Source organism: Triticum aestivum, chromosome 7A (genome assembly GCF_018294505.1).
Source record: "Triticum aestivum cultivar Chinese Spring chromosome 7A, IWGSC CS RefSeq v2.1, whole genome shotgun sequence".
NCBI lineage: Eukaryota > Viridiplantae > Streptophyta > Magnoliopsida > Poales > Poaceae > Triticum > Triticum aestivum.
The window spans coordinates 283,476,572-283,491,607 of NC_057812.1; positions in this window are offsets into that span (position 1 = coordinate 283,476,572).

Genomic DNA, 15,036 nt, shown 5'->3' on the forward strand with positions numbered 1-15,036 from the left:
ACCTGTCAAATTTTGTTCCATTTGGAGGTCGTTTGATGCCCAAACGGTTAACCGGGTAACCGCAAAAGCCTCTTTTGTGTTGCAGCCCAACACCCCTCCAAAACAGCCCAATATCCCATATGAAGCATCTCCATGTTCTCCGTCATTGGATCACAATTGTGTGGGCAAAAACCGCACCTCATTTGGACACTCCTAGCTCCCTCTACCTATAAATATGTGCACCCCCCCTCCGAAATTCACGCAGATGAAAGCCTAGAAGTCTTCCACGCCGCCACCAGACGTGTCTGGATCCCACCGGACAGGAATCCTCCATCGCCCGCGGCCAATCGGGGCACGCAACGCGTCCTTCCGCTGCCGCCCAGCGCTGCCAGCCCGCTCGGCCCGCCGCCGGCCCCCGCGGGCCCATCGCCCAAGCGCACCGCCCGGTCAGCGCGTTGCCTCCCCGCCGCCCGTGCCTTCGTCGTCGGCCGCCTCCGCCGCCCCTCACACAGCTCCACCGCCGGTCGCCGCCACCACGTCGACCCCGCGCCCGATTTCAGCGTCCCGCGACGCCGCTCCCCGTCCTCCGGCCAGATACGCTACCTCCCCGACCTCCGGCGGCTTCTCCTCACCTCCGGCCGCCTCCCGTCTTCATCTCCGGCGAGAATCTGACGAATCCACCGGCGAACCTCCAAATCCACGAAACACTAGATCTGGATCTAGGCGAGGTGAAATTTCACTAAGTCCCCAGTTCCCCTGTAATTTTCATGCCTACTTCATCATGCCACATCTTGGTGCTCGTAGCTCCGATTCATGCATGTGGTATGTAGAAATGTTCATCCCGTTAAGCTCTTCATGTTAGTAGCATTTGAATGCATGTTACTTTACATATTGATGCCATTATCATGGTTGTAGGAGTGCTATAAAATGTTAGCTGTTGGTTCTTAACAGAACATGGTGATTTGTCATTTTTGTTGCATTTGGTGTGTGCATCCTATGAGCATGAGGTCTACATATGTTTTGAGATCCTTCATTCCATATTTACAGGGGTGAAAGTCTTGTATTCTTTTATCTATGTGGTGACTAGCACAAGCATGGAAAGTAGGTTCCATGATGTTGCTGATTTCAGGCACTTAGTGTTTTTGCCAAGTCTTTTCCTGTTGTTATTTTGATGCTATGTAAACTTGTTGCTACCATGAGATCCATGCTTATTTTGAGATACTTCAGTAAGGATGTTTTGAACATGTGGTTATGCTCTATCCGTTCATGCCTCTGGTTGCAATTATGGAGTGTTCTAGCATGTCATTTCTTGCTCTACTTTTGCTAGATAATGTTCCTCACAGATTGTTAACATGATAATCAATATTGCCATGTGTTTTCCTAGTGATCCATACATCCTATGAACTTGCTCTTGCCATGTTTAGCTTCATGAAAATGACTTCTTGCTTTTAGTATGCTTGTGTTGTCATGTAATTCTTTGTGGTGAGTGGCATGATCTCGCAAAGTTGCTATCATGAATCTGTTTCTGCCATGTCCTGAATTTCACTGTCTGAAATTGTTAATATAACTTGCTATGTTTACATGGGTGCCATCATATCTTCTGTGCCTTTTTGGCTCATGTTCAGTAAGGGACTTTTGTTCTATGAATTTATTAGAAGCATGCCATGCCTTTGCTTGCCATGATATCTTCCTGTAGCATGTTGTTTGCTTGCTCTAAACATTGCTTCCTGATGTTGTTTTGGACATGTTAGTATTTTCACTAAGTCTATGAAGTTGTTATCTTTTGCATTTTTGACATGCTTGTTTGAACCTATTCTTGAGTGATTTAGCCGTAGCTTAGTGTTCATGTTTTGTCAAGCATCTCTTGTACATCACTGCCATCTGCCTTGTTGCTATGTTGGAGTGCAGTAGCTTAGTTTCTTGTTGCATTCTACTCCCTCCGTTCCGAATTACTTGTCGCAGGTATAGATGTATCTAGATGTATTTTATTTCTAGATACATCCATTTCTGCGACGAGTAATTTGGAACGCAGGGAGTAAGTGCTATCATGTTGTTAATCACAGATTTGCACCATTCTTGTTTTGCTTGCCATTTGCAAACCATGCATCCGTTTTTGGTGATCCTTATATCGATTTCGACCGAAATCACCTCATCTTTCCAGCGGCATACTTAGTTTGCCAAGTTGATACCTTGATATTTCTTTCCCTTCTGGAGCACGCATATGCATTGCATATCATATCTTGCATATCATGCCAAGTATTGCATCAAGTTGCTTGTGCATTGCATCGTGATTGATTGTCTTCCATTACTTGTGTTCTTGCTTTGGGTAGAGCCGGGAGACGAGTATGTGAACGAGGAACCTGTTGAGTATGCTAACGAGGATCAATCTTTCGACAACTCTGAGAACATTGCAAGCAAGATGACCATGCCCTCGATATCACTTCTATCTTTGCTTTGCTAGTTGTTCATTCTATCGCTATGTCGCGCTACCTACCACTTGTTATATCATGCCTCCCATATTGCCATGTCAAGCCTCTAACCCACCTTCCTAGCAAACCGTTGTTTGGCTATGTTACTGCTTTTGTTCAGTCCCTCTTATAGTGTTGCTAGTTGTAGGTGAAGTTGAAGTTTGTTCCATGTTGGACATGGATATGTTGGAATATCACATTATCTCTTATTTAATTTAATGCATATATATACTTGGTAAAGGGTGGAAGGCTCGGCCTTATGCCTGGTGTTTTGTTCCACTCTTTTTGCCTTAGTTTCCGTCATACCGGTGTTATGTTCCTTGATTTTGCGTTCCTTGCGCGGTTGGGGTTATGGGACCCCCTTGATGGTTTGTTTTGAATAAAACTCCTCTAGCAAGGCCCAACCTTGGTTTTACCATTTGCCTACCTACCACCTATATCTTTCCCTTGGGTTCTGCAGACTCAAGGGTCATCTTTATTTTAAACCCCCCCTCGGGCCAGTTCTCCTCTGAGTGTTGGTCCGAACTGGAGTCCCTTGCAGGGCCACCGCGGGGAAACTTGAGGGCTGGTTTTAGTTGTACTGAGTGCTCATCCGGTGTGCCCTGAGAATGAGATATGTGCAGCTCCTATCAGGATTTGTCGGCATAGTCGAGTGGTCTTGCTGGTCTTGTTTTACCATTGTCGAAATGTCTTGTTACCGGGATTCCGAGACTGATCGGGTCTTTCCGGGAGAAGGAATATCCTTCGTTGACCGTGAGAGCTTGTGATGGGATAACTTGGGACACCCCTGCAGGGTATAAACTTTCGAGAGCCATGCCCGCGGTTATGTGGCAGATGGGAATTTGTTAATATCGGGTTGTAGAGAACTTGACACTTGACTTAATTAAAATGAATCAACCGTGTGTGTATCCATGATGGTCTCTTTTCGGCGGAGTCCGGAAAGTGAACACGGCCTTGTGTTATGTTTGGACATAAGTAGCTTCAAGATCACTTCTTGATCACTTATAGTTTTTCGACCATTGTGTAGCCTCTCATCTTACTCTCATTTGCATATGTTAGCCACCATATTTTGCTTAGCGCTTGCTGCAGCTCCACCTCACTACCCTATCCAACCCATAAGCTTAAATAGTCTTGATCTCGCGGGTGTGAGATTGCTGAGTCCTTGTGACTCACGGATACTTCCAAACTGTTGCAGGTGCCGATGAAACTAGTGCAAGTGATGCTACCGAACTCAAGTGGGAGTTCGACGAGGATCTGGGTCGTTACTACGTTTCGTTTCCTGATGATCAGTAGTGGAAACCAGTTGGGACGATCGGGGATCTAGCATTTGGGGTTGTCTTCCTTTATTTTGGTTCCGTAGTCGGACCTTTGATTGTACTCTGGATGATGTATGTTTAACTTGTTATTTGTATGAAGTGGCGATTGTAAGCCAACTATTTATCCCTTTCTTATTCAGTACATGGGATTGTGTGAAGATTACCCCACTTGTGACTAAACCACCATGCGGTTATGCCTCTAAGTCGTGCCTCGACACGTGTGAGATATAGCCGCATCGTGGGTGTTACAGATAGATGGAGGAACTAGTTTGTCAACGGGGATTTATTGAAGCTATTACAAAGATTCTAGATGGGCAGGGGCTAGACGCCAAGGTTCCTGGCATCTACCTCCATGGGTCAGGCGCCATAGTCTGCGGCGTTTACGTAAACGCCAGGAACCGTGGCGTTTGGCTCTGGAGTCTGAGAAGGACTCTTATTTGCATTCCAAAAGGACTTTGGGAGGCCCTCTCCCCAAGAAACGACCGCAAGGCTCAACATATATATAGGGGTAGGGCTAGCACCCAGAACACATCAAGATTCACCAAGCCGTGTGCCAGAAACCCCGTCCCCTCTAGTTTATCCTCTGTCATAGTTTCCATTGTGCTTGGAGTAGCCTTGCGGAGATTGTTCTTCACCACCAGCATGACCACGCTGTCGTGCTGCCAAAACTCATCTACTACTTCGCCCCTCTTGCTAGATCAAAAAGTGAGGATGTCATCGAGCTGAACGTGTGATAAACGCGGAGGTGCCGTACATTCGGTACTTGGTCGGGACGGATCATGAAGGTGTATGACTACATCAACCGAGTTGATAAACGCTTCTGCTTAGCAATCTGCAAGGGTATGTAGATGCTCTCCCCCTCTCTTAGCTATACATATCCATGGATAGATCTTGCGTGCATAGAAATTTTTTGTTTTCCATGCAACATTCCCCAATAAAAACAAACCCCAGGCCCCCTCACGTGTATTTATAAGATGGTAAGAATACGGAATGGCAAGTGCGAAAACAGAGGCGGCTTAGTAAATTTTGGGCGAAAGGGCGCCTCGATTTTCGGGCCTGACAGATATACTCAAAAGATTTGCTATTACGTCATGTCCAAACTCTGTGAATTCAGGAAGGTGATGTCACGGCATGAAGAAGTAAGAAATGTTAAGTGTGAAAATGTCACGAGCCGGCAGTATCCCATAACCCGACCAAGAAATAAGCTAAAGGGACAAAAGGGAATTCTGGCTTATAGAAGATGACTCGGAGTTAATTCAAGCGTGAAGTTTAACATGGATAAATCCAAGTTAACCTGGGGGCTAATCACTGGTATAGCGAGGTGTTATACAAATGGATTTTAACCCCTTTCAGCGACTGCATTCTGAACCGTCGCCTAGTGAGTGACTGTGATAGGGGGGTCCTTCCCACACGACCAAAAAACCGTCGGGGATAGGGAGCCTTGATGCATACAGTTGTCCCTATAAAACCGTTTCTGATATCTCAAATATCCCAAATGCTTCATCGTTGCTACTCGTTTGTGCTCGTGCTACCATCGCAGTCAAAGTTCTATGGTTTTACCTAAAACCAGGACCATTCCAGGTACGGGAGTTTTCCAGGCACATACCAAACTGGCTCTACGTTTATGATGCCTGGCACATCACAAACAGTTCATGATTGTAAACCATGTACGATAGGTAGACAATCACACATATTTAGTTTTCCCGCATAGTTTGTGATAGTGTCTGACATCACACACGCTTTGCAAACGGCAACTGTGTGCATTGTTAGAGTATCTCCAGCCGTTGGCCCCCCACGAGGCGCTAAAAATCACCCCCTGGGGGCGCACCGGCGCAAAACGCGCGCTGGGGCGTGATGCCACCCAGTCGCAGCGCCCATGGGATTTTTTTTTGAACGGCACAAACACGGCGAGTTCATGCATATTTCGGTGACTTCAAACCAAATTCAACCAAACACGGTGCAAACACGCCCTCTCATACATATTTAAAGTATTTTACAAAAAGAAAAAAACACACTACTAGGCCCACCCGCCGTCTCGCTCGCCTCGCCGCTCCTCGCCGGCCGCCGCCCTTGCAGTTCTACATGCCGAGGAGGCTGTAGAACCGCGTGTAGTCGCCGCCGCCGCCGCCGTCGTCGTCGTCATCCTCGTCGTGGCTGCCGCCTCCGTCGTGGCCGCCGTCCCTGCTGCAACCCTCCCCCGGTTGGCGTGGCGGGTTGGACGGTCCGGCAGCATCGTCGTCGTCGCCACTGTCGAGGATCACGATGTTGTGCTCGTCCACGCACCCACGCTTGCGGGCGGCGATCTCCTCCAGGGCCCGGGTCTGTCGGGTCATCTCCGTCCGAAGGTAGTCGTCGCCCGCCCACCGCAGGGCGTCCGCGTCAGAGAAGCCGTGCCGGGCTATCTCCTTGTACTCCGGGGGAGACTGGGCTCCGTCTTGGGCGCGACGAGGACGAGGCGCCCGGAAGCGGGGGTGGAGTCGGCGATGCGGATACTGGAGCTGCGGGTGCGCCGGCTGACAGGCGTGTCCTGGGGCTCCGGCTTGACGGGCTTGTCCTGGGGCTCCGGCTTGACGGGGCGGAGGCAGGGAGAGCCGGTCGACCGACCGGACAAGGAGGAGGATGCCCCGGGGTCCATGTGCCTCGGTGTCCGTGAGCTCCCATGGTGGCGAGAGAAGGACGGGGGGGGTACTCCAGCCTCGGCGTGTTGCCGCCCTCGATGTACTCAAGGACGGCCTCAGGCGTGCGGCCAGGCACGCCCCACCATCGGCACTGCCCCTCGGAGTTGAGCCTGCCGGAGGGCACGACATCGTTGGTCGCCTTGAGCTGCTCGGCGTGGCGGCGGCGGAAGTACAGCTCCCAGAGCGGGCTGTCGGGGACGTAGAGCGACCCCTCCCTCGCCGCCCGCGGAAGAGAGGTGCGGATACACGCGATCTCCGCACGACGCGCCGCCCCGGTGGGCGGTGGTGGCACGGGGACCCCGCCGGCGCTGATTCTCCATGCCCCGGGCACCTACATGTCCGGCGGGACCGGGTACTCGGCCTCGAATAGGAGTCGAGCTTCGTCCTCGTGAAGGTGGCGGCGGCCGAAGCTGTTCGCCGCCGCACCGTCGCCTGGGAATTGTTCGGCCATTTCTTTGATCTGGGACGGCGAGGGGAGAGGGAGGAAGGGGAGAGAGGGCGCATCGGCGGTGGAGACTCTGTGCGTGCCACCGGCGCGCTGGGGTCGGCTTATATAGGCGGAGGCGGCGCAAGAACGCGTGGCCACCTCGTCTACGCGTGGCCGCCTCGTCTACGCATGGCATGCGCGGGGATGCGCGTCGTCACGCCTTCACTGCGCCGCCCGTGAGGCATCAATGGCAGAGGACGACCGGCGCGGCAGCTTTGGCATTGATTCGCCGCGGGAAACGAGGCGATGAGGACGACGAAGCGGCGAGAAGCGAGCCGAGTCGCTGGCAAGGAGGGCCCGCGGCTCTTTCGCGCCAAAAACGATTCGGCCGGCGCCCCCAGCGCGCCAGGTTTGGGTTGGGTCCGCCGGCGCCAATTTAGGCCCGAGCCAGTGAAAATTGGGCCCTTGGGGGCACGACTGGTCTGATTTTTTGGCGCCGGCAGCCGAAAAGTCGCCTGGGGGCCTTGTTGGGGGCGCGGCTGGAGATGCTCTTACACATGTTTCCTCTCTGTGAACCGTGTCGGATTATGATGTATATCGCACACGCTATGCTTTATAGACCATGTGCACCGTAATGACCTGCAGACCGTAATTTCACCGTAATTTAATTGCTGCTATTAAAAATTGTACCTAATTTGAACTTGAAAGTAGGCTATAGCTTTATTCATATCCATTAGGTTCAAACAACCAATGCATTATTCGATTCAAAGGTACATATGTTCAAGAATTACATAAGCGCCAAATAAAGTAGGCTATAGCTTTATTCATATCCATTAGGTTCAAACAACCAATGCATTATTCGATTCAAAGGTACATATGTTCTAATACTCTCTGCCTCTCATGTTTTTCATTTTTTGAATCATGAGTTGCATCGATTACGAAGACCAATACAAAATTATATACACTAACATGGGAGTCTTCTTTTTTTAATACACATTGAACCATAGTGTAATGCCAAATGAAACATACAAAATGAGGATGCCAGGATGAAACATATATAATTTTCTGAATCATGAGCTACTAGGATGAACTTCTCTCTCTCCATTTTGGTCAATTAAGAGAAACTCTAATGTGATGCCAATTGAAACATACAAAATACACGGGCACACACCCCATATGCAGAAGATACTAATAAAACTATCAGAAGTTCACTAAATTAATAGCTAGACGTTCAGGTGTAACAAAACCACCACAGGCCACAACTATTCCCATTAGAAACTAGTTTCTTCTATTTGGGAACACTTCAAACCAAAACAAGTTGGTATCCTCTTTGTGAACAGTAAGCACCAAAAACCAGCATGAATTGGTAATGCAGTAAGACACTAAAGAATTGCTGCACTCCAGGTCCTTTTTGTTGAACTCCATCATGAATAAAGTACCATTTTTGTGGAGGTAACGGCAGCATCGGCAGAGACCAGCGGTGTAGGGGGAAGCGGCCGAGGGCCAGGGGGATGCTGGCGGTGGTACACGGTGGCGCGAGCGGTCGGTGGTGGCGGAAGGCACAGTGGCAGCTGCGCTCATGACCGGAGCAGAGCAGGAAGGAGGAGCTCTAATGCAGAAGCAGGAAAACATCAAAGCCTAATTTGTCAGGCACATCAGCATCCAGTGTCTCAACTAATGGTTCTGAGCAAAGAAACATTTGCAATATCAATTTATATCATCATATATATAAATAAAAGGGGGAACAGACCTGCATTTTCACATTTTTTGTCAACAAAGTGCAGTTCAACAACGCTCAAACTAATTTCATCCATCACATATATAAAAAGCATGCTCCAAGTGCATTTTTCAGAAACCATATATACAGAAACAATCTTTGCAAGAAATTTTCGTTCAAATTCAAAGAAGTTCAAGCCCTCCTGGAGAGAGAGTTCGGTGAAGAGAGGGAGGGGAAATACCTAATGTTGAAGAGGAGCGGCATGGTTCGAGTTGAGCGCCATGGCCGTCCGGGACAGGGGCGGCATCGGTGCAGCGGTGAGAGGGAAGGGGCATCGCGTCAATGGAAGGATCTCACCGAAGCACACATAGGTCAGATCCGTGCCAGCAACCAAGGGGGTGGAGGTGCGGCGGTGGCAGATGCAGGGCGACGCTCGATGGGACGCAACCAGGAGGAGGACGGCGCGCGGATAGAATGGATCGTCCATGGGGGAGGAGGCTCACTGGCCATGGGGGGTATGCCCGTTGGCCGTGTGGAAGAAGGTCTGCCGACATGAGAGAGGAGGCGTGCCATCCATGGGAAAGGAACACCGGCGATGGGGGAGGAGGTGCGCCGCCGTTGAGGGAAGAGGCCTGCCGGCCGAGAGGGAGGGAGAAGGTTGGCCGACCAGGAGGGGATGGGTGGGGGCGGGGAAGGTGGGCTAGTTCCAAGGGGGGGAGGCACGCAGTGGCGAGATTCAGGGAGGGTGGCGGTGGTGGCGAGATGCAGGGCGGCGAGATGCAGGAGGCGGCGGGACATGATCTAGGGAGGGAGAGGGGCGCGCTGGGGCCGGGGAGACGGCGGCGAGAGGTGCTGGATCCAAGGGAATGAGGCACCATCGCGGTGGATCACAGGGGATCGGGGGAGGTTAGGGATGAGCGGTCGTGGGGTGGTGGGTTGGGAAATTTTTTTCGCAGTGGGTTGGGGAGTTTGGGAACAACCTGATCGCTTCTATATAGACGTTGTGATCCAAATAGTTACTCTAATCCCAGGATTAGAATAGTGTTGTCCTATATATATATATATATATAAACACTATTCTGATCACGGGATCAGAATAATATTCGATCACAACCTGAACTGCTTGAGTAATGCACCTGAAGTTCCCTCTATACGAACCCGACCTTCGGGCTATCTTCGAAATTGTGTCTTCTAGCGCGAATTATTCTGATTGGTTGTGTTCTATATGGTGTTAGTGTAATTTAGAAATGTTTTTTAGCAACTAAATGCCCATTTTAAATAGGAATCTCGCTCGTTGGCGAATTTTGCTCTCGGGTTGTAATGAAATTGCGTTTTTTGCAATTTTACTGCCTGAGTTGTTCGACTTGAACTTCTCCGAGTGCTAGGCTGAACTTCCGCCAACATTGTCCAAATGGGGCTTGCGATATACCATTGGAAAGCTATGGACACCACTATCATGACCCAAGTTGATTTTTTGGCAAAATGTAAGCGGTTTAAGAGCAGTTTTGAAAACTGTTTTTTTCTTCATACACAAAACGTGAATCGTATTTTCGATCGCATTTCTAAACCATTTATCAGAATTAGGCAAATAATATGGCGTTGGAAAGCTACGGTTAAACCACTCCTTCCACATAGGTAAAGTTTTCTCTAATTCCTTATGGTTAAAGAGTAATTTGGAAAATCGTAAAATTTCGCAAACCGAATAGCCGAGTTCGTATTTTCGATGTCATTTCTAAACGGCTAATCCAATTGAGGCAAATGATATGGCGTTGGAAAGATTATGAAAATGTGCTACTTTCTCTTGTTGAAAAGTTTTTTCTAATTTCGAACGGTTTAAAAGTAATTTAGAAAACAGTACAAGTTTCACCGAGTTTGTATTTTCGAGCTAATTTTTTACCTTACGTCCGAATGCAACAAATGATATGGTGTTGGAAACCTTGAGGAAATGCAAAACTTTTTAGTATATATTATTTCTCCCAATTCATTACGGTTTTATGTCAATTTTGAAAATGGCTAAAAACGTATTTTCGTTGTAATTTTTACAACTTTTATCGAAATGGGGCAAATAATATACGATTGAAAATCTACGAAAAATGCGAAACTTTTTCATGTTGATGGTTTTCCCTCATTCCTAGCCATTTTCAAGTAATTTCTAAAACGACAGGATCATTTGTTCTACCTTTATGGTGAAACAGATCCCTAGCCATTTCTCGACATGTTTACTTGAACTTCACTCTGTTTTTCACGTACTTTTCTTGCTCGTAGCTCTCCATCGATTCACCGGAACACTCACCGGAATTGAGCAAGTGATATACCAGTGGAAAGTTGCTGTAAACACGCAACTTTCCCGTGTTGATCATTTTTTCATACTCGTGACGATTTAAAAGTTTTTTAATCTAAAATTCATTCACTGCAGTAGTTGAACTTCCTGCTGTTTTCACGTTGAACTTCTGTGACGTATTTTCGTTTGAAAATTTCTCATCCATTTGTTAGTGTTACATAAATGATATTCCTTTTGTACAAACTAATCTCACAATAATTTTTTTAACTTTCTCCGACGGAGGACTTGAACTTATAACAATAAAACTTTAGTCTTTGCTTTTTTGTTCTTTTTTTAATATAAAATGCACATCGTGTAGTACATGAACTTCTGGCAGTTATCAATCTGAACTTCACTCGGTTACATGAAAATATCTGAGTTTTTATGAATATTACTCTGAATTTCTTAATCCTTTTTTATGAAATTTTGAAGCGCTCTATTATTAAAAGTTTAACTTCTTGTTATTTACTTTTTGAACTTCTTTTTTCCTTTCTTTAATAACGAGGAAAATCTGAGTTTTCTATAGTCATCGAACTTCTCCATCTTTTTAATATGGACTTCCTGGTTTATTCCCTAATCTTTTTATGAAATTTTGAAACGCTCTATTATTAAAAGTTGAAGTTCTTTGTTATTTAATTTTTGAACTTCTTGTTTCCATTCTTTAATAACAAGGAAATCCTTGCCTTTTAATTCATTTTTCTCATATTAAACACACACCATGTAGTACATGAACTTTTTCCATTTTTATAATTTTAATTTTTATATTTTCTTTTTGAAACCAAATTGCTCCCAAATAATAACTGAACTTCCTTGTGGAGTGAGAGAATTATTTTAAAATGCAAAAATAATAATTCCTTTTTGGTGTTTTCGAACATGGAAATACAAGGTGAACCTCTCTCGCAAGAATTTGTGAACTTCCCGGGGAAGAGCACTTGAACTTCTTTCAACAAACCTTTTAAACTTTTATTTTTTATACTTTTATTCTCACATGAAATGCATTCCTTGCAGTACTTGAACTTCTCTGTTATTTTAATTTGAGCTTCCTAGTTTTATTCTTTAGTAACGAAGAAAATCGAGTTTTTTGAACTTCTTTGTTTTAACATTTTGAACTTCTTAGTATTGTTTTTCAATAATGTGAAAAATCCAAATTTTTTATAGACATCGAACTTCACCATTTTTAAAATCTAAACTTTTTAGTTTCATTGGTTAGTAACGAGGAAAATGTTTTTTATATAAACAATGATACCGCCCCTTTATTTTAATTTGAACTCCTAGTTTTTATAGAATGGAGAAAAATATTTTTTGTACAATCTTTTGAAATGCTCCTCTTTTTAATTTGAACTTCTCTGATTTTTTTCAAATGGGGGAAATCCGTTATAAAGATTTTTGACCTACTTTTTTTTTGAACTTCTTGATCAAATTTTTTGAACTTCCAAATTTGTCTTTTAGATATTGAAAACTTCTTTTTTCAACGCTGACCTACATCAGTTTTTAATTTTGAACTTCTTATAGAATTTTGTCGTGATATTTTATGCATCTTTTCCTTTTGGGTGAAATGGCCTAGGCGGTTCCTTTTTTTCATTTCATCATTTTTCTTCTGTACGTGGTACACGTGAACTTCGAAATTTCTGAAACATGAACTCCGTGTGCTATTAACTTTTTTTCTTGAAACTCCATAGTTTTTATTCTTTGAATTCCATGATTTTTTTTGTTTACATTTTTTTGGTTTGAACTTCGATGTTCGTTACACCTGAACTTCCGAAATCACACCTTTTTATACACATTTTCCCTTGAATCCAACATGTGCAAAAACAATAGGAAAATTTGGGTCAATCCTCATAAGCAATAGGACAAACATTTAGAGGGCACCCATAAAAGTTTTTTTGTTCTATTCAGTGTACTACGCATAAGCACATGCATAGCACATCCACACAAAAATTTGGCTCCCCTAAAATTGGAGTTTTTAGAAATGTGAAAATTGGAGTTTTGTTAGAAACATCGAACTTCTTCGTTACTTTGAATTGAATTTGTTGGTCTTATTCTTTAGTAACCAGAAAAAATTGAGTTTTTATATGAATATCAAACTGCTCTGCTTTTTAAAAATTGAACTTCTTCGTTATTTTGAATTGAACTTATTGGTTTTATTCTATACTAACTGAAAAAATTCAAGTTTTCAAAGAAATATCAAACTGCTAGATTTTTTTAAATTGAACTTGGTTTTATTTCTTTTAGTAACGGAAAAATTCTAGGTTTTTAATAAACATCAAACCGCTCATCTATTTTTTAATTCGAACTTCTTGATTTATTCATTAGTAATGAAGGACATTCTAGCTTCGCAACAAACATCAAACCTTTTTAACTTTTTTGAACTCCCCAAGGTTTCATCTATGAACTTCTTGGTTCTCATCCTCTTAACTACAAAGTTTTTTTTGCAATCTCATGGGTTTATATTATGTTGAAATATCTTTTATTCTTCTGGACTTACATCTATCGAGCAATTGAACTGTTTGAAAAATAATTGTACCTATCTTACTCACGAATGAATCTAATCTCTTTTGATTCGGAAAGGTGTGTAACACATAGCACAGATAGAGGCAATTCTTCTGATTATTCTAATTTGAGGCATAAACACAAATAGGTTCCACATATTACTTCTATTTCTATTTTTGGAGAAGAGAAACAAAAACTAAATTGTACAGTGAGAAGTTAATTATTACTTTTTTGCAATGTGAAAAGTGGCATTTTTTAGTGAACTTTACTGTTGTTTTATTTTCTGCCTTTTTAATACCAATTGAACCGTGCAAGTTTTGCATGGTGAACTTTTGTCTTTTCATTTTTCAATAAACACAACGAATTGCTACACACAACGTTTTTATGTAAATACCAAACAGTTGCTCAAAGTCAATTTTTTTTGGCTCAGACACTAACTTTCTTGCACCCACATGTACCACTGAACTTCACACGAGAAGTTATTTAAAAACACTACATAAGTGGAGATAGTACAACAGCACGGAAACAAGATTTCTGCTACTGGGGCAAATTCAAAGCAGCTGTGATCTAAAATTTTGTGTTCTAACTTAGTTGGGTTCACAACATGAACTTCATAAAAAATCTATACACCATACATCACAGCACACAAGCAACACACCCAGTGCACGCATAAACATGGGTGTGCACACACACACTAGTGCACTACTAGGGAAAACCTTATATACATAATTTTAGCAACATCGTGGTTTAAAAACAAACTCTACTGCTAATTAGCAGTAGCAAGCTTTAGGAAACGGCGCTACTAATATCTCAGTAGCAGTAGCGCTCTAGGTGAAACGAGCGCTACTACTATAATTGCCACGGCGTTGCCTCCAGGCTAGATATAGTAGTAGCGCCCTTCCCCTGAATGCTCTACTGCTAAAGTACTTAGTAGCAGTGTTTTTCTTCAAAACTCGCTGCTGCTAAGTATCACCGCAACTAATTAAGTTTAGTCCCATACTCCTAAGCAAACAAGGTGTTTACCACCATAAATATGTTACTTCTCAAACTATCTCGAGCACTTGGTCTTCATTGAGCTATATGTGTAGGATTTGTGGTTGCAATATGAATCCTCGCCTGTACCTATACAGGTACAGTGAGGATTCATGTTGACTATTTAGACTCTACACAAAAAGATCAATGATGACCAATGTATATTTTTGATGTTTTTACATTGCTTAGACTTATAGCGTTTTTCCAGGACAAAGCGCTACTGATATTGGGATAAGCAAAAGAAATAACTGCTTCCATTAGCAGTAGTGTTTTTCTCTAAAACGCGTTATAGCTAAGTTAGTTATAGCGCGTTTCCTAGTGAGCGCTACTTCTAGTTGGACTTAACCACTCGCGCAGGCACAAAATTTTGCTAAGTCCCTCCTTTCTCCCCATGTTCCCCTACTCCTCTGTCGCCGCCGCCCGAGCCTGCCCTCACCGCCGCTGCCCGAGGCCGCCCTCAACCTCACCACCGCCGCCCGAGCCCGCCCAGGACCGCCGCCTCCCGATCCCGAGCCCGCCCTCGCCGCCCCTACCTTCGTCGCCGAGCACCTCCCCGCCACTGTCTCTCCCCTCTCTATAAGCCCCCCACCCCTTCCCCACCCCCTCTCT